At 37.6% G+C, this 19,647-nt stretch overlaps 1 pseudogene; it reads right to left on the bottom strand.

Moving 5' to 3' along the window:
- Positions 1-9,025: 9,025 nt before the first annotated feature.
- LOC102924464 (proliferation-associated protein 2G4-like) lies at positions 9,026-10,697 on the bottom strand (annotated as a pseudogene).
- Positions 10,698-19,647: the final 8,950 nt, after the last annotated feature.

Genomic DNA, 19,647 nt, shown 5'->3' with positions numbered 1-19,647 from the left:
CAGAAGTCAGATGGTGGTAGCACACACCCTTAATCCAATCACATGGCAGGCAGCATCTCGGTGTGGTCAAGGACACAGGCAAGCATGGTGACACACACCTTTAATCCCAGTACCAACCATAGAGATCTGGAGGTCTGTATAGACAGGCAGTGGCGAGGAAGTGATGTGGCTGGGCTTAGAGCCAATGAGAAAGCAGAACAGGAAAGCAATAAAAGTGCAGGTTAGACACAAAGAAGCTCTCTCTGGGGAAGCTACTGTATGGTAGTAAGCTAAGGCTAGTCATGCCTATTCACTATTGCTCTGATCTCTTCGGCTAGTACCCCTATATTTGGCTCTGTGATTCTTATTTAATAAGACTGTTTAGAAATTTGTCTACAGAACCCTCTAACAACAGTTGGTTATGACATACCAGACATGGATGCGATGCGGTAACTGAACCAAGGTCCTCTGCAAGTTCAGCGAGAGGCCTTAACTGATGAGTTTTCTCTCCAGCCCCTTTCCTAAAATCTTTTTTTGATTTAGCTTCTGAACTTTTACTGCTCTACCAGTATCTTAAAAACAAAGTTTTGGAAAAGTTAATATCTCTTAGATTTTTGGGTTTTTTTATATCTAGACAGAAAAGAAGTTGATCATATACTGTGATAAGGACAGCACAGCACTCTGTTGTGCATTTGCACAAGCCTTAAACTAATGGATTTAGAAGAAAACAGAAAAGGTCAGAGAAAGAGTCCAGTCGGTTGTAGGACTTTAAGGATCAGTCTAATTTAGGGACATGGATGGGACAAGAAGCTTTATGATGGCTACCCAATTACATGAAAAAATGTTAAGCAAAGGCAAACTGGTGACATTTACCTTCCTGCTTATTTCAAGAAAGGGCAAGGAAGTGCACTTGTACCAGACAGCTTTATTGGGTTCTGTGGAAAATAAAACCAGAGGCTTTTAGGGGCGTATCACTGGCTCAAACTAAATTCATCTGACAGCACATTAACAGAATTGGTCTGATGGATATCTGCCTATTGTAAGGAAGCTCAACATAATCATTTTTTTTCTATATCAAAGATGTAAATTTTTCTTCACTTTCCCAGATCTTATTCTTGGAATTATTTTTATTACATTATAAACATTTTTAAATAGTATAACTTCATATTTTATTTCCACTTTCATTCTATGGAATAAGCTGTAACAGTTATGTATAATAATGTTCATTTAAATATAAATTTAATATTATATTCATTTAAACATTAATGCTTGTTAGTAGCCACATTTGGATTTATCCCCATTTAATTTTCTTATAGTAAAGTGGTTATATACTGCCTTCACTTTTTAATTGTTTTATTCTGTTCTTTTACTCATGAGTATATCAAAACACATTTCAAATGCAGGAAAGATATTTATTTATTTTTCTTACATGGATTCTTATGATAAAGATCAAATATTATGTAAGTCCATTTCCTGTGCTGAAATGCTTTAAGATTTCTTATTTCTCCTCTCTTTTCTCTTCTATTTTTTATGAACTGGATATAATGAAGATCCCATCCTGTACCATCTGTGATGACGTTTTATGCACTTTTGTTTCACCCTGCCAGACACTTGGAAATCACAAAGAGAAATATTGTATTGTACATTATAAACGTGAAGATTATAAGTGAAGGGTCTCTAAAATTTTATCAGTGTTAACTGTTAATTGCCTATAAAATTTTAAAGTCAGTCTCCTTTAGTTGTGCCTATCAGAAAACTCTAAATAATTAATAAATAAAATTAATCAGAGTCTAGATAACCTAAGAATATAAATTGTGCCTTACTTAGACACATTTGTCTTTATACAGAAGATCAATAATATAAAAATAATGGCAATAAACTTCAGTCTGTCCTTAATTTTACTGTAACTCAAAAGATAGAGAGGGGAAGATAGTAAAGCATGAACACTGGTGGATGTAGGCTGAGATTCACAGTATGCATGAGAACTCTGAATAGCACTCATTCTGTGGCTCTGGAAGGTCTACTAAAGACCCTAGCAGCCTTTGTTGAGAAGTGTTACAGTTCATGCAGTAGTTCTGTGTTCACAGCCTATCTTGGGTTCACGACATGCAGACTCTGATGTTCACCTTCTCCACCACAGTGAGACACTAAAGAGAAAAATATTGCCTGAAAAAAAAATTGAAAATCTATTCATCGTCCTATGCATGCTCTCATTTCTTGCTCTACTATGTTCTCCATGTTTAACCAAGTGTTTAAATCTGAACTCTATAAAGAAAAATGAGTCAACTTGACTGATCTCCTATAGAAATGACCTCCTGGGGAGTCTCAGACATTCCTTGTCATTTTGCAAATTCATTAATGATTCTGAAAAATAAAATTGTCATGGACTGAAGAAAAACCACATTCCATCTTATTTTGACGTTATATTTAAGGCGTTTATTTCTGTTTTGGAAATTATTCTGAATAAATATGCCAAGCAAATTTTCTCTCTTCCTCTTTCTGATATTGTATTATCAACTGTAACAACTGTATGCAAAGCATGAAAGAGAATATATGCAGGGCAGGTGAGATGGCTCAGCTAGTAAGGGCAGCTACCACAAGTTTAACAGTCTGAGTTCAAGTCCCCGGACTTACGTGGTGGAAGGAGAAAATGCATTCCTGTGAACTGTTCCCTGACCTTCACACATAGCCAGTAAAAAGGCAGTGCCAACACACACACACACACACACACACACAGAGAGAGAGAGAGAGAGAGAGAGAGAGAGAGAGAGAGAGAGAGAGAGAGAGAGAGAGAGAGAGAGAGAGAGAGGCATACACATGAAAGAGAGAGAGAAAGAAAGAGGAGGATGAAGGAAGGAAGGAAGGAAGGAAGGAAGGAAGGGAGGGAGGGAGGGAGGGAGGGAGGGAGGGAGGGAGGGAGGGAGGAAGGAAGGAAGGAAGGAAGGAAGGAAGGAAGGAAGGAAGGAAGGAAGGAAGGAAGGAAGGAAAATTAGTAAAAAAAAAAAAAAGTCTTTGTCTTTGAATGGGTAAATTGTTCCACATACAGGTCTGTCAACACCATGAAATCACCCTCAGCATTAAAAAGGAAGAAACATTGATATTTTCATAATTGCATCTGGATACTCAGAAAATTATGCTCTCTGGAAAACAGCCAAATCCCAAAATCTCGGGTCCTATATGATTCTGTTTTTATACCACTCTTGGTTTTGAAGATTTATTTTATGTATATTAGTGCTTTGTCTGAATGTATGCATGTGTTCTGTGTGTATTCAGTGTGCATAGACTTCAGAAGATGGTATGTAATCTGCCATACTTAGAGTTATAGGAGGACAAAAGCTGCCATGTGGGTGCTGGGACTCCAACCCAGATCCTCTGCAGCAGCAAATGCTCTTAACCTCTGAGCCATCCCTCCACAACTTGTATAGCATCATTGAAATGTCACAGCTATGCATATAGGGGGCATGTTGTTGTCAACAGAAGCTATGGTTTGGGGAGGTGATGGAAGGCTATGAATATACTTATAAATGGGAGCCTAATGGATTCATGTACTGACAGAATTTCCTTTTCACTGCATTGACTGCTGAAATAAATGCAAATATTATCTGAGTAAGATCAAAGGATTATATCAAGGCTAGTCTCCTATACTATATTTTTGCAAGAAAGTACCATTGGGAAGAAATCAGGGAAGGGTAGAGATTTCTGTATATTATTTCTTAACTGTAGCGAATCAACATTTATTTTAAAGCAAAAACATTTTGGAAAATAAAGAGATTTTAAGAGTAATATTATCAAGTAATTCTTTAACTTGATTATTTTACTATCACCAAATGATTGAAGCATTCTGATTATCAAGATTATGCAGTTTGGTGTATAGGATGCACATTGTTTGACATTATTTGCTCTGCTAATGTGTAATCCCAGTAATGTTGGAGCTATCTTATTTTGCAAACTCCAATTCATATTAGAATGCAATAGAATAATGCATTAGTGCATTAGTCCATAAGTCCCTCAGTAAAAGAAAAGTTGAACTTCTGACATGGATATAAAACAGCCCCTGAAGGCTGCTGTTCAACATAATCTGACTCTTGGATTCAATTTCTGAGCACTTTGAAGTCATTTTATGCCACTTGATTCAAATCATTCATCTAAGGGAAAATTTGTTAGTTAAATGTCAGCTCCTTGGTGTTGGTCTATAGACTTCATAGGGGGACAGAGGCTTCCTAACAATGTTCAAAATGACACTGCCGCTTAGGCATCATGCCGAACCACAGAGAAAGCCCTGCACTGCAGAAGATCCTAGCTGTAGGGTAGCTTTGCTCTCTATAAACACACCAAGAGGAAATAACACATGCAACACTCCAAAGGAATTTTATCAAAATCCCTGTTGAGAAGAAAATCCTCCCAGTGTTTGTAAATATTTTAACATCCTTTATCACATATCTACTAAAATAGTGATTCAGTAGATTGATTTTTAAAAGTTTTAATACAGTGGGTTTTTGGTTTGTTTGTTTGTTTTTGGTTTGTTTGTTTTTCTTCCAGTAGCCTTGTATGTTTTGTGATCTGTATAATTTAAAGATACCATGTTGCTGTTCCTCAAGGTCTTTTCAGTCATAAGCTGCTCAGCAGAATTAGGCATAAGGAAGCATACAGGCAATATTAATTACAGGTAAATCTAAAGGAATGAAATGCTGGCTTGATGAGTTACTTTACTCAACAAAACAATAGCAGACCACAGGAACAGACTACATTTTTACAAGGATGTTGGTAGTATTTTTAAATAATCAATAACTTACATACTCTTTTAGGAATAAAATATCTCTTTTCTGGTTAAAAATATAGCAAGTGAATGTGTATTTAGTATTACTATGAGCTCATGTGATGACTTGAATAGTGTCTAGATATCAGTATAACCTGTAACAGAAGGACCTATTTGTATCATACTATATTGCGTAATGATAGTACAATTAACATGTCTTTAAATTTAAGTTTTATTGTCTCAAAATTTTCAATATCACTCTAAATACACCTTCTCTCCATACGTTTTGGTTTTATTTGTTATGTTGACTTCAAGGGGTATTAGTAGATGTTAGAAAAGTTCTTTAACACTGAGCTGTAGCCACAGGTATACAGCTATTTTTAAAGGCAGTAATTCCTTTGACGTGATTGACAACCGAATATGTAGGTACACAGATTATTTGGAAAGGAGTGCTAATGGGAGACCGCTAACTTTCAGATTTGCAACAATAATGAAACTAAGGAGCTCTTAAAACATAGCATGACAGGATCTTTCAAAACCAAGAGTGGCTCTGTTGTCATTCTCTGCATGCTTCAATTCCTTCCTTCTAATACACAATTATTAGCCAGAGCTTTGTCTTCTAACCTCAGCTGCCTTAAAAATATCAGCAGGAACCGTTTATCATCAAATTCCTTATTAAAACTTGGAAGAAACACCACACAGCAGTGGATCTTGGAGGTTGTAGCAGTGAGAAAAATCAGTCTCTTATTTTCTCACTGGTTGTGTCTAATGTTAAAAATAATTACTTTTACAAGATTAGCCTGTACTTTAATTAACAATTTGCACAGATCCAGTCAGTTAGAATTCCATTCTTACCATGTAGGATTATTCTTGTTGTCTGTCCCCTCCCCCTCTTTACTTGGCTGTTTTTAAATATTTGGGAGAGTGCTTCATTTCCCTTTGTAGGTGTCTTGGAAAACCAGCTTCTTATGAAAATTCATAAATGGTCATTACATTTAAACAAAACAGATGCTTGCATAGCAGGAGTTGACAATATTGGTAAAAATATGACTTACACCTTTATTTTTATTAAATCTTAAACTATTTGTTCTACTTATTAAAGAATCTTTAGATATTTTCCAGCAAATACTTGCTCCTTATATTTATTCTTTGAAGAATTGATATCTTAATTATTGGAAAGAACTGAAATAAAACATCCTCTCTTACCTGGTCTGCTCTTATCAGATCCTCCACATTGTGAAAGAACAAGAACATGGATGCTTCATCCCCCATTTTCTAAGCTTAACCTATTTTTATTTAATATGTATTAGGTAGTTCTATAATAAAACACAAATCATATACCTACTCATTTTACAAGTGCATATGGGTGTATCCCTTAACCAATGCTTCTTCATGAATATCATATTTGCTCACCTTTTTTCATTTTTCCAGGCCTTACTATGCTTCAATAATCCTGTATGCATTGCTTTTGTCTGTAACTAGATCTGAAGGATAAATTACTGGATGAAATGGTTTTACTATATATGTTACTTAATTTATAATCAGTGATATAAAACTAACCAAATGTAAGGGTTCTCAACAGTGGCCCTTTTAATCGTTTTTGCCAGAAAATGTTTTATTATGGAAGATTGTTCTATGTGTATTGCGTGATTCTGAGCAAAATCCCTGACTTAGGATCACTGGTAGCCAGCAGTAATGCCCCTCCCAACCACAACAACCAAAAATGTTTCTGCATATGGCCAACAATTGCCCTGATTTTACCAATTACAGAAGTATCATGTGGATGATCATATCAATTTTATTTACCAACAGGTTGTGCTTCCAAACTTTAAAGGAAATGCAAATAATCAGCAATGGTACACTGTTTGGACCTAAACATGACATCTATATCATTCTTTCAAGTTGATTTTTTTTGTTCATAACATTTCTGCATTTTCTTATTTAATATAAATCTACAATACTTTAATATTGTATTAAATATTTATAAATATGTATTAAATATGTAATAAAAATCTACAATAATTTAAACAGTACTGGGTATATAAATCTTGTCTCTCTAAATTTCTTTATGTTAATATTAAATTTGCAAACCTTCTCTATTCTATAGACTATTCATGATTATGGTTCAACTCACAATTCTCAGTTTTACAGTAGCATAAGAACTATATGCCCTCAGCAGAAACTACATTACAAGTTTAAATTTTGCTCTTTTCCCATGCTGTTGATAAGGTTGTCTGAGCATCTCTCCTAACGTTGTGGTACGAAGTTAGAGAGCCCTGTTAGCCACAGAATTATAAGGGCAAACCCTTGCTAAAACAGCACATCAGGTTTCTAAACTATAATGTCCAGCAACTTAGAAGTTGTATTTTGGCTGGGTAGTCGTGGTACATGCCTTTATTCCCAGCACTTGGGAGGCAGAGGCAGGAAAATCCCTGTGAGTTTGCATCCAGTCTTGTCTACAGAGTGAGTTCCAGGACAGCTAGGGTTACACAAAAGTCCTTGTCTCAAAAAAAGAAGAAGAAGAAAGTTGCTCTTTTTTCTCATCACTTTGACACAATACCTGACAGCAATACCAGGAGAGAGCTGTTTTGGTACAATTTAAGAGGGCATTTCCTCCTACCAGAAATGCATGTCCCCATTCATAGTGGCAGAAGAGGAAGATGGCTTCTCATTGCATGTTGGTAGCTCTGGAAGCCAAGAGTGAGAGTTATTGCAGGGCTGAGCTGTGACTCTTGAAGGCCTATCCTCAGTAATCAACTTCCTCAATGTTTCATAACTTCCTAAGACAGTACCACCACCTGACAAGTGGGTATTAAGCACATGAACATTTATGGAGCAATTCTGACTGAATCAGGATTAATAATTGCTTCCTGACTTAATATTATGGTCAACATATCATGAGTCTACAGGATATAACCTCATTATATGTCGAGAAGCATCTGTATTTATTTCAGCTAACTAAAATATAGGATTAATAAAAAGGACTGTGATTTGGAGGCCACTTGCAGATACAGTCAAAGTTTCTACTTAGTATGCCATATGAATTGTTAAAATCTCTATGTATAAGGTGAGCTGATATTCCTAAGTCTTCTAATTTTAAATACAAAGCTTTATAATGTTTGCTTTGACAATGCTAAAATGATATTTCACAATTATGGCTTTGTAAATGATCATGTTCATGATCACAAATGAAGGCTTGTTTTATAAGAAAAGACTTCATTGGTATATTTCAATGAATGAAATGACACATGGGAATCCCTTCTGGCACTTACTGGCTTTGTGTATGCAAGAATTAAACCTTTGTGAGTAGAATGTACCTGTGCCTTTAAAAGAAATTCTTTTATAGGAATCAGCACATATAGACAAAAACTTCCTCCTGAGCTAGGTTTATTTTTAGGTAAAACCACAGAAACAGAATCTAATCAGGTTTCCTGTTATAATGTAAAGTGGAAGTATAAAGATGCCTGATTATTTTGTGTTAGTACCAACCGTTTCATTCTATCATCTGTCTTTTTCTATCACCTTCACTGTGATATCTTGGAATGGGGCTCCTGACATGTAATAGAAAACTTCAGAGGAAACATTAATATGTTCCTTAGTTCAAGTAGCTCATGTTATCACAGAAGCAAATGAAAAGTCTCCCGACCTTTTCATTTACTTCTACGACAACATGCTCAGAGAGGAAAGATTTTTGCCAGCTGTTTTAGTTTTAAATTACAGTGCCATGATTGGTTTCATTTCTGGGTCACCCATAGCAACCATTACATGTGAGTGCAAGATGAGCAATGAATGCATGGGAAATCCTCAAGAATTTAAATGCAAATGTCCTGAATTATTATCAAGATGGGCTTGTTAGCAAGATCATGCAAATTGACAACATTGTTTATTAATTTCTAGCTTTTTCCTTGTGGCTTTTATTCATTTTTTATGAGCAAATCCAAATCTATTTTAATGCCATGTCATTTTAGAAACCTCTTAAGTTAGTGGGAGCTTTGCTTCCCTGAGACAGCATTCCAGAGGTACAAACTGTAACCTTTCTCTACAAACCCTCAGTAAGTCATCCAAGACCCCAGATTCACAAAGTTGCTTCCTTTCAGTCTACTCCTGTGGCTCCTGGGTTTTCTTTCAAAGAAGCAAAGTCCAAATTTTTAAAAAAGGAAGGCGAGCATGATGGCACATGCCTTTAATCCCAGCACTCAGGAGGCAAAGGCAAGATGCTCTCCTTGAGTTTCAGGCTAGCCTGGTCTACCTAGTGAGTTCCAAGACAGTAAAAGCTACAAAGTGAGACTATCAATTCACAGCTTCATTCTCTTCTGTTTTTCCACTGGTATTCTCTACAGTTTTAGCTGCCATCTTTTTTTTTCCTGAGTTTTTCTAACTTGCAGAAGTCTAGGGAAGAGCCTTCATCTCAGACTTGAAGAGGTCAAACTCAAAAGAACCACTGGTTATCCACATGGAACCATGGAGCATGAGTAGAACTGTAAATTTAAACTGGCCTACAAACTCACCCTCCTTCTCATAGAAAATATTAAGTGGTTATGGTAACTCATATTTGGCTGTTGGGCCCAGATCGTGACCTCCAGAAAGACCACCAAAGACGAGCATGCCGGAATACAAAAGCAAGGTTTAATTCTGGATATCCAAAAGCAATACAAGCCTAGGCAGGGACTTTGTCCAATACATCCAATGCAGTGGAGGCTGGAGGAAGTGCCCACCTATCTGCAAGCTCAGTTTTTAAAGGGAAAAGTCACAAGGTTACATCATTTAGGGGTACTAGTACGGGTACAATTCTGATTGGCTCCCTTCTAGGGACTTCTAGAAATTACTTCTAAGGGAGTGGTTGCCTGCCACCATTTCTCATTGGCTACCCTCAGGTGAGGGCATTTCTGTGGTCAGTTACCCTAGAAACCAGGGAGAGGACATTCCATAGTCCAGCAGGCATTACCTTGTGACTATCTTGTGACTCTGTACTTTTACACTTCCTGGTTTCTGGAATCTGAACTGACTGGTTTCAGCAACTAATGGCCTATTCCCAAAAGGAGAAATCTTAGGCCTTAATTTTAGGGTGAAAGCATTTTGGTCTTACTTCTAAGATGGCTCATTTTGGTCTCACATGGCACACTCTGCCATTCAAGCCTTCTTCTCTTCCTCAAACGCTCTTAAAGTAAAAGGCATGACATCAAAACCTCATTGACCTCACTGAAAAAGGCATGTGAAGGTTTCATTTTCAAGCCATATTGTTTATAGGGGGTCTCATTTGTAAATGGTGGTTCTCCATTTTGCATCTTTGACCTTGCCTCCTCCTTAGCTGGAGAAGACACCCACAGCATAAATTTGAGGTACTTCACATACCTCAAATAGCCTTTCACTATCTATTTACTGGTCTGTGGAATTCTGGATAATAGTTTTAGCTCCATTTGGAGTGAAAGCATACCTTCTATTGTTATGCAATTAAATGAGTGAGTGACTTTATTCTAGGCTTCTGTCACTTGTGTATTCTGTTTTCTAGGTTGGGTATAAAGGTGATTGGCCTTAATGATAGCTCTGTTACTTGGGTCCCCTAAGCTATACCAATATTACAAAAGTGTGAACCGCATTAGCAATAAAGCTATCCACATGGATCCCAAGGTCAATGTTTAGCTAGTCACCTTCCTTGAGTATTTAGTCATAGTCACTCCTCATAAGGGATAAGTGGCACACACAGTTATTTACTTACGTGCTGGTTTGAAAGGTAATACATTTCTTCATTTCCCTTTCTTTTTTGAAGATTTTCCCTATCTCTTCTACAATCAATGCATCATCTTTCTCTCAAAGGGCTCAATACTGACACACTTAAACAGGAAGCTTCCATCAAAAATCAAAGTACCTGTTGGGCAATGTCACCTGCCCCCCTCATCTTATATTTGTTCCTGACTAGGTCCTTGGCTAGAGTTTACTCCTGCGGCTTACCTTCTCCTGACATCTTCTGACCACCTTCAGTTTCACTCTCCTTGAGCGGCAGCCTGTCTTCCTTCCCAGCCAAAACTATGGCCAGAGTCTCTTTGACCTTGATGAAAGCAACAGCAAGCAAGCGAGGTCCAACGGAGAGCTCCTTGTAACTTTTAAAAACTCACATCCTTTAAAAATGACTAAATCATTATGTATAACATTTACAATACTAAAAATATCTATCAGGTTTGGGGAATAATTCCTTGGCCTGCTGACAAGTTTTGTATAAATACCAAGGAAGCTTTGAAAGGAAGTAAAGATTGGCATTTTACAAATCATTTGCCCCTCTTTAAAGCTTCATTGAAGAATGACATATCAACCAATTTTGTGATTTTTCTTCCTCTTTTAGTTGATACTGATTACTTGTTATGTTGTTGCTATTTTTTTTTACTAATTATTTTTCTCCACCTCATCTGCACCCCCATCTCCATACAGTTCTTTTCTGATGTATAGGAATCCTAGTCAGTAAGAGTCTTCGATTCTGTTAGTTATGATGTTCAGGACATAGGTGTAGATGAGAATCCACACTGATAGCTGAGAGTGTCTTAGAGGTAGCTTCTCGCCTCAAAGGATGAATTTCTAGCCTTCTGGATCCTTTACCTCCTCACTCGTCAATGGTACTATGAAAGAAGCTCTGATGTTCTTCAAGCCATGGGAGCAACTTAATTATAAATTCCAACTAATGATATGGTTTGTACTATCATACTCAGCGCTCTCGTTGTAACATGAAAGCAACCACAGACAACACATGTCAAATAAGTGAGAATAAGTTCATGAGTAAATGTATGTCTGAAACTATTTCCTAAACCACCTGTTTTCTTTAAATTATTTTTTTCTATAGCATATTTTATTTAGGTATCAATTTAATCTGTTGTTAGCTGTCAAACATATATTCAGTGTATGCTGACAGCACTTCACCCTCCCTGGCTTATCATCCATGTTTTTACCCCTCCTCCCTACAAATTTCTCTCTTTCAAATCCATGTTTATTTGTTGGTTTTGTTTGCTTGTTTTTTGTGACCCAGTAATTTGAAACATGGCTGTCTGTGTAGCTGTCAATTTGGAGCTCTCTGTTAGTGCCTCCTGGGTCCAGCAGTGGGTACACAGCTGGAGATAATGATTCCCTATCTGCTGGAATCTATTGATAGTTAATAGCTCATCAGTAGGTCCCCATGAGCCCCTCCCTTTCCAGGACTGCTGACAGGGCTAATCTTGTGTGTGCTATTGTGAGTTGATGATTGTAATGGTTATCTTGATTTTACAGGGTGACCTTCCACAACCTTTTATTCTGTCTTCCAGCTCTTGCATAGTCCCTGCCCTCTTTCATCTAAGGTTCCCTGAGTCTTTGAGGGTGAGGTACAAATACCTTGTTTAGGGCTAAGTGCAGAGTGTCCCTTACCCTCAGCACATTTGACAGCCATGTCACTCTGCATTCACGGCTGTTCATAATTTCTTTTCCTTCACAGGACACGATGAAAAGATTAGAATATTGATAGGACTGTGCAAACATGTGGAGAGAGTTTTATGTTGGGATTACAAGGTTGGTAGCCACCTTCTATACCAGGAGTACCCAAAGCAGTACTGAGGTGCAGCCTTTATATTGTCTGCCTAATTCTCCAAAGGTCATCCCCCTGAAAACCCACTGCTCATCTCTTCTCCCCATCATGGTTGTTACTTTGATTTAGACTATGAAGCATCATATGGTTGCTGTATAGATACAACAGTATATTTATTTAATGACCAAGGAAATCAGCACCAATGTCAAAGTAAAGAATAAAGAAAGGGTAAGAACTGAAAAGCACATGTCCACATTAAGGAAACAGTCCCTTAAAAATCAGTCAGTAAGCAGGGTTATCCATAATAGTTGACCTTAACTACTGAGTGACAAATTTAACAAGCTGAACATTGTTAACATTCTTTTAGGTTAAAATTACTTGTCTCCTGAAAAATCCAGGCTGTAATTATCAATTCTATCTAGGCTTGATGAAGTTTCCTCTTAACGCCATGCTTTACATCACCTCATTCTCTGAAGACTGCTTACAGCCTTGCTTTCTGTGCTCTTACTTTTTTCCAGGGGAGAGGGTGTACCACTTTCAGCAGAATTTGCCTCCTTTTTTATTTCAAACAGCTCTTATATTTCCTGAAGGTCTGTCTGTAAGGTTTCTATCTAAACTCTGTATATCACCTATGCTGCAAATGCCTCTGGTTTGATAGGATGTGACAGCACATGTCAGAGGCAATTGCTGTCAAATCTAATTAATCGCTTTATTGAAAACTTGGACATAGTGAAGTTCAGCTTAATTGAGACTGCTCATGACAAGTGATCTTCCAGAACAGGAATGTAAAGTGAGTGCAACTTTAAGTACAAGAGAAAAAAAATTGAGCAACATGAAAAGCAAAAATAGCATCTGATGAGCAGATATGAACCATACATAAGGCACACTATTATCAGCAGCCACAACTGCCGCTACAGTAGCACAAGCTCTGCAAAGGAAGCCAGAGCAATCATAAGTACTTTTATAGCAAGCCCGTTCATGCTTTTATAGTACACATTGTGTCAGCACTTTAATTATAAAGTCTATTTTGTATGAATTCATAGCAAAGCTGTAAGCCCACCAAAATAATATTTAAAAACTCACTTCAATTTAGGATAAAATAATTTGAGAATATTTTTGAAATGCTGATCAGATGCCCGTGAATCAAGTACCAAATGCATCAATTAGTATGCAAAAATAATACTCTTGACAAAGTAGATGGCTACTGATTACAAACTCAGCAATCCAGAAATATTTTGAGATATATAGAACTAAAGGGAAGAAGCAAATAGACGATTGTTGTAAAATATAAAACATTGTGCTTTAATGATTAAAATAATAGTTTAGAAACTCCAACATAGATTTCATACTGTATTGCATTTTTATATCAAAAGGTTTTTTAAATGAAATAAGGAAACTACAGTTTGTGATTTCTAAAGTATGTCTCTCACAAGACTACAGGTAAATGAAGGAAAATGTATTTTGCTTTGTTTTGATTCGGTTTTTGAGAAAGGAGATTTGATGGATGTGTATGTATATGACCTGGATAAGTTGTATCTTGACACACTTCTTTTCTTCAATATTCTCTTACAATTTAATGCTGCAAATAAAGATGAAAAGATCCATATCTCACTACAGCACATCCACATTGTGCTTTGTGCTTATTCAACCTGCCTTGAGCTGCGTCTCCTATTGTTTCATCCTTCTGTTATGCACTCACTGATTCACTTCTCACAAACCATTGCCTGTTTTGACATATTGGCTTCAATTCTCCACCACTACTATCACCACCAATACCAGAAGAACTTTTCTTTTCCTGTGATGTTCTACTTTCTGGCTTCACAACCTACGCATGCGCACACACATGTGCACACACATATAATGAATTTAAAAAATATTCTACATATGAGGTATATATTTCTGAGTCTGATGTATTTTGATTAACATAACAATCTCTGATTCTATACATTTTTATACAAATTGCATGATTTCATTTTCTTATGATTTTCCTTATATTTCTTTGTGAATATATAGCACATTTAAAATATTTTGAGGAGTCCTCATGGGACTGGACTAGGCCCTCTGGATATGGAAGATGGTTGTTTGGCTCGAACTGTTTGGGGGGCACCCAGGCAGGGGGTTCGGGATCCATCCCTGGTGCATGGGCAGGCTTTTAGAAATCCAGTGCCTGTAGTATGGCACCTTGTGCAGCCTTGGTGCAGTGGGGAGGGGCTTGGACCTGCCTAGGCTCAGTGCGCTGGGATCTGCTGACTCCCCATGGGAGACATCGATTTGGGGGATGTGGGGATGTGGGGTAGCTTGGGAAGGAGGGCTGGGGGGTGAGAGGAGAGAGGAGGTGGATCTGTGGGTATTATGTAGAGTGAGTAGAAAATTTCTTAATAAAGAAAGAAAAAATAAATAAATCAAATATTTTGAATTTGTTTTATTTTTAAAAATAAAATATAGTTACATCATTTCCCACCTCCCTTTCCTTCCTATAATCTAACCCATTGCTCTTCCTCAAATTCATGGCCTACATTTTTCTAATTATTGATTTTGTGCGCGTGCGTGCGTGCGTGCGTGCGTGTGTGTGTGTGTTTGCACATGCATGCACACGCTTGCTTGCATGCACACCTGGATGAATGTAAAATGTAAATTTTACAGGTATAATGCTCTCTGGACATGCAACAAACCAAAAATGAACATAAAAGCCATGGATTAATAATTAATCAAAATTGTCTCCAAAGTGCTTTCCCCTGGTGACCTTGCAACTTCACTGCAGCCTTGATTCTAAAGGACAAAAGATGTGCCCTTTGTAAGACATATGCCACAACAGCATGCATGTAACAGAAAAGAAAACTGAGGAAAGCAAGCACCTTAGCTGCGGCTGAGGAAATGGGCAGTGATCCAAATCATGTACCGTTCTTCCAGAAGACCCTAGTTTGACTCCCAGTACTCATACCTAATTGCTCACAAATTTTTATAATTCTAGCTCTGGGATATTTTATGCCTCTGTAGTCTAAGAGAAATTTATGAACATGCACACACACAACACACACACACACACACACACACACACACACACACACACTTACTTACTTAAAAATAATAAAGCTAAAGCCATAAAAATATCTCAGCTTTTATTTGAAATGTGTCGACTATGAACTCTAATGTTTTTACTCTAAGCACAAGACTTTCTGTGTTATAATGAGACTACTGTGGAAATTAAACATTTTAAGAGTTTCCTACTGTCATTCCTCAGATAGCACCAAATTACCATATGTTTGAATTATGCTGTTTTAGAATGCTTAATTTTCAAAATTGTTCTTCAAGTTTCATTAAAAACTGTTAAAGATGGAAGTTCCATTAGTTCTGACATGCCCATAAACATAATTCTGTTATTGATGTAAAGCAGAATACAAAGCATTGGTTATTATAAAATAAAAAAATGGGACTAACTCTGAAAAATAAAAAGCATTCTATTGTTAAAGTATCAACTATTTAGTTATGATTTAATGCTTTATATAAAATCAGCACCTAGAATTACAATATTCCAAGACCCAAATGCTTAGATGCCAGTTTAAAAACACAGTTGTAGCAAGGACGATATGTCTCGACTAGAGCCCGGCAACTCTACCATAGCAGGACCCAAGTTTCACAATGTAACGGAAGCACAAGTAAAAGACACGGAAATAGCCTTTATGAACATAATAGAGGTCCCTAAAAACAAAATGAATAAATCCCTTAAGAAATGTGTGAAAACAAAAGCAAACAGTGGAAGGAAAGAATAAAACAGTTCAAAACCTGAAAGTGGAAAAGAATCAATAAAGAAAAACCAAACTGAGGGAAATCTGGAAATGAAAAAAATTAGGAACTTGATCATTGCAAGCCTCACCAAAAGAATACAAGAGATGGAAGAGACAATCTCAGGCAATAATGACACAAGAGAAGAAATGATACCTCTGTCAAAGAAAATTTGAAATCTAAAAATATGGCACTAAATGTCAAATGAATCTGGGATAATTCCCCGAGACTGAAAGAGGAGATGTTTATCAAAGTGCCAGATAAATACAGAACACCAAATAGACTGGGCAAGAAAAGTCCATCTCTTCAGCACATAATAATCAAATCACTACATGTAGAGACAAAGAAAGATCATTAAAAGCTGCAATACCGTGGATCTCTGCATCCAGTTCCCTCAGTCATTGGATGGGGTTTCTAGCACGACAATTAGCATGTTTGGCCATCCTATCACCAGAGTAGGTCAGTTCCGGCTGTCTCTCGACCATTGCCAGCAGTCTATTTTGGGGGTATATTTGTGGATTTCTGTGGGCCTCTCTAGCACTTTGCTTCTTCCTATTCTCCTGTGGTCTTCCTTTACCATGGTCTCCTATTCCTTGTTCTCCCTCTCTGTTCTTGATCGAGCTGAGATCTCCCGCTCCCACAAGCTCTCTTTTCCTCGACCCTCACCCTTCATTACCCACACTCATGTCCAGGCTGTTCATGTAGATCTCATCCATTTCTCCGTCATTGGTGATCCCCTTGTCTTTCTTGGGGTCCTGTTTTCCAGGTAGCCTCCCTGAGAGAAAGAGGAGGGTTTGTATGAGCAAGAATTGTTGACACCAAGGTTGGATAAAGCACAGGGACAAATAGCCAAACGAATGGAAACACATGAACTATGAACCAATGGCTGAGGGGCCCCCAACTGGATCAGGCCCTCTGGCTGATAAGTGAGACAGTTGATTGGCTTGATCTGTTTAGGAGACATTCAGGCAGTGGGACCGGGTCCTGTGCTCAGTGCATGAGTTGGCTATTTGAAATCTGGGGCTTATGCAGGGACGCTTGGCTCAGCCTGGGAGGAGGGGACTGGACCTGCCTGGACTGAGTCTACCAGGTTGATCTCAATCCTCAGGGGAAGCTTTGCCCTGGAGGAGGTAGGAATAGGGGATGGGCTGGGAGGAAGGGGAGGGAAGTGGGAGGGGGCAGAACAAGGAAATCCGTGGCTGATATGTAGAACTAAATTATATTGTAAAATAAAATTAAATTAAATTAAAAAAGAGTTGGATGAACTCTCTGTAAAAAAAAAAAATCAATGGAATTAAATAGGAAAAATGATTTAAAAAAAAAAAAAGCTGCAATGCAAGAAGACCAAGTAACATATATGGAAGACCTATTAGAATTGCAACTGGTTCTTCTATAGAGACTCAAAAAACCAGAAAGGCCTGGACAGATTTCTGTTCTACAAACTGTAGGCAATCACAGATACCATCCTTTATACTATACTTAGTAGAAGTTTAAGCAAAAGATCTGAATAAAAAAAAAGCATTTCATGATAAAACCATATTTAAGCAATATCTATCTACAAATCCAGCATTACAGAAGGCACAAGAAGGAAAACACCAACCTAAAGAGTTGAAAAATACTCAAGAAAACAAAAGGAATAAATAATTCCAGAATAGCAATTTAAAAGAAACACACACACACACACACACACACACACACACACACACACACACACACAAATAGAAAATGAGAATCAACAAACTTAATGACAGCTGTCAATATCAATGATCTCAATTCTCCAATAAAAATACACAGACTAAGCAAATGGATGTGAATATAGTATAAATTCATCTGCTGTGTTCAAGAAACATACCCTAACATCAGGGATAAACATCACTTCATGGTAAAATGGTGGGAAAAGATATTCCAAGCAAACGGGCATAAGAAGCAAGCTGGTATAGCCATTTTAATACCTGTCAAAATAGACTTCAAATCAAAACTAGTCAGAAGAGATGGGAAATGACGTTAGAAACTCATCAAAGGAAACCTCCACTAAGAAGACACTGTGATTCTTAACATCTATGAAGCAAACAGAAGGGCACCCAAGTTCATAAAATAAACACCATTGAAGTTTAAATCATATATTGACCCACACACACTGATAGTGGAAAACTTCAATACCCCATTCTCACCAACAGAAAAAGAAATAACAAAGAAAATTATGGAGCTAAATGACACGATGCATGAAATGGACCTAACAGATATTTACAAAACATTTCATGCAAACACAACAGAATACACATTCTCAGCATATCATAGAATTTACTCTAAAACAGACCACATATTCAGATACAAAGCAAGTCTTAACAGAAAAAAGAAAATTGAAATCCTGAAATCTATCTGATTACCAAGGATTAAGCTAGAAATCAACAAGGGGAACAATAGAAAATTTCAATATCATGGAAACTGAACAACTCACTACTGAATGAAAAACGGGTCAAGACAAAAATTAAGGAATTGAAGGAAAATGAATACACAATGTAGGACGAAGGTTAAAGATCAACTACTTACATCACCCACCTATAACATCCCCTCAGAGAGTACATGTTGCACAAGGTAGGTAGAGAGTGCTTCACTGGGACATTCTCTGGGGCTTCTCTAGACATGAACCTTCCTGGAAACAATCATCTTTACAGTCAGCTCATAAGTCCTTCCCTGCATGGCCACAGACATTGATGTCATACCCTCTGTTCCTCTACTTTTCATATTTATACTTTCATTTATGAAACATGTGTTAATACATTTGTGGATGACTATGTGTCCATGTGTATGTGTGGCAGGGGGTGGGTATGTATGTCCATTGTTTTCTTCTGCTAATCTCCATCTGTATTTCTGAAAATAAGTGACAGCAGCTGAGGCAGATCCAGCACCCGTCCCAGGACTCCAGTTTCCAAACTGGGACATGATGAAGCTCTGCTGTTATGCTGTTCTCCAATAATCATATTCTGAGAAATCATCAACAACCACAGTGGGGCTAGGTGGGGAAAATTCATGGTAACAGGCTTTCTGGGCAGTCCTACTTCAAACTGTATTTAATGGGTGGTTAAGGAACAAGTTGGGGGCCAACTTTTAAAATCAGCTCTGTACCCAAAATCCTGCAGATAGCATACTCCAAGTCTTATGACAAGGGAAATTTGCTGATAAACTGAACAGCAGATATGACACATGAAGATTTGAACCTTGCACATTGAGTCTGAATATGACTCATTACTACTGGTCTTGTTCTACCCAGTAGTGAAGTTCACTGCAGGTGAAAGAAGACTAGATGTTCCCAAGAAATGATCAAGGATTTCTCCTAAGCACCAGTCTAAAAGGCACCTGTGGGCCTGGACAGCCTTTGAGCTTTCCAAAACAGAGTGAGGCCTGGCCTCTCTGACCTCACATAAGGGGTCACTATCATGGTTATGGGTGTGCCTTAGTTCTGAGGGGAGCAGTTCTGAGGGTAGGAGTTAAAATCAGGAGAAAGTGGGTGGCAATCCCTTTCAGGTAAGTTACTGCAGAAAATTCTTTGGATGAAGATCTGATCTCACATCAGTGTATGTACTTG

The sequence above is a fragment of the Peromyscus maniculatus genome, chromosome 3 (genome assembly GCF_049852395.1).
Source record: "Peromyscus maniculatus bairdii isolate BWxNUB_F1_BW_parent chromosome 3, HU_Pman_BW_mat_3.1, whole genome shotgun sequence".
NCBI lineage: Eukaryota > Metazoa > Chordata > Mammalia > Rodentia > Cricetidae > Peromyscus > Peromyscus maniculatus.
This window is presented reverse-complemented; position numbering and strand designations above follow the sequence as displayed.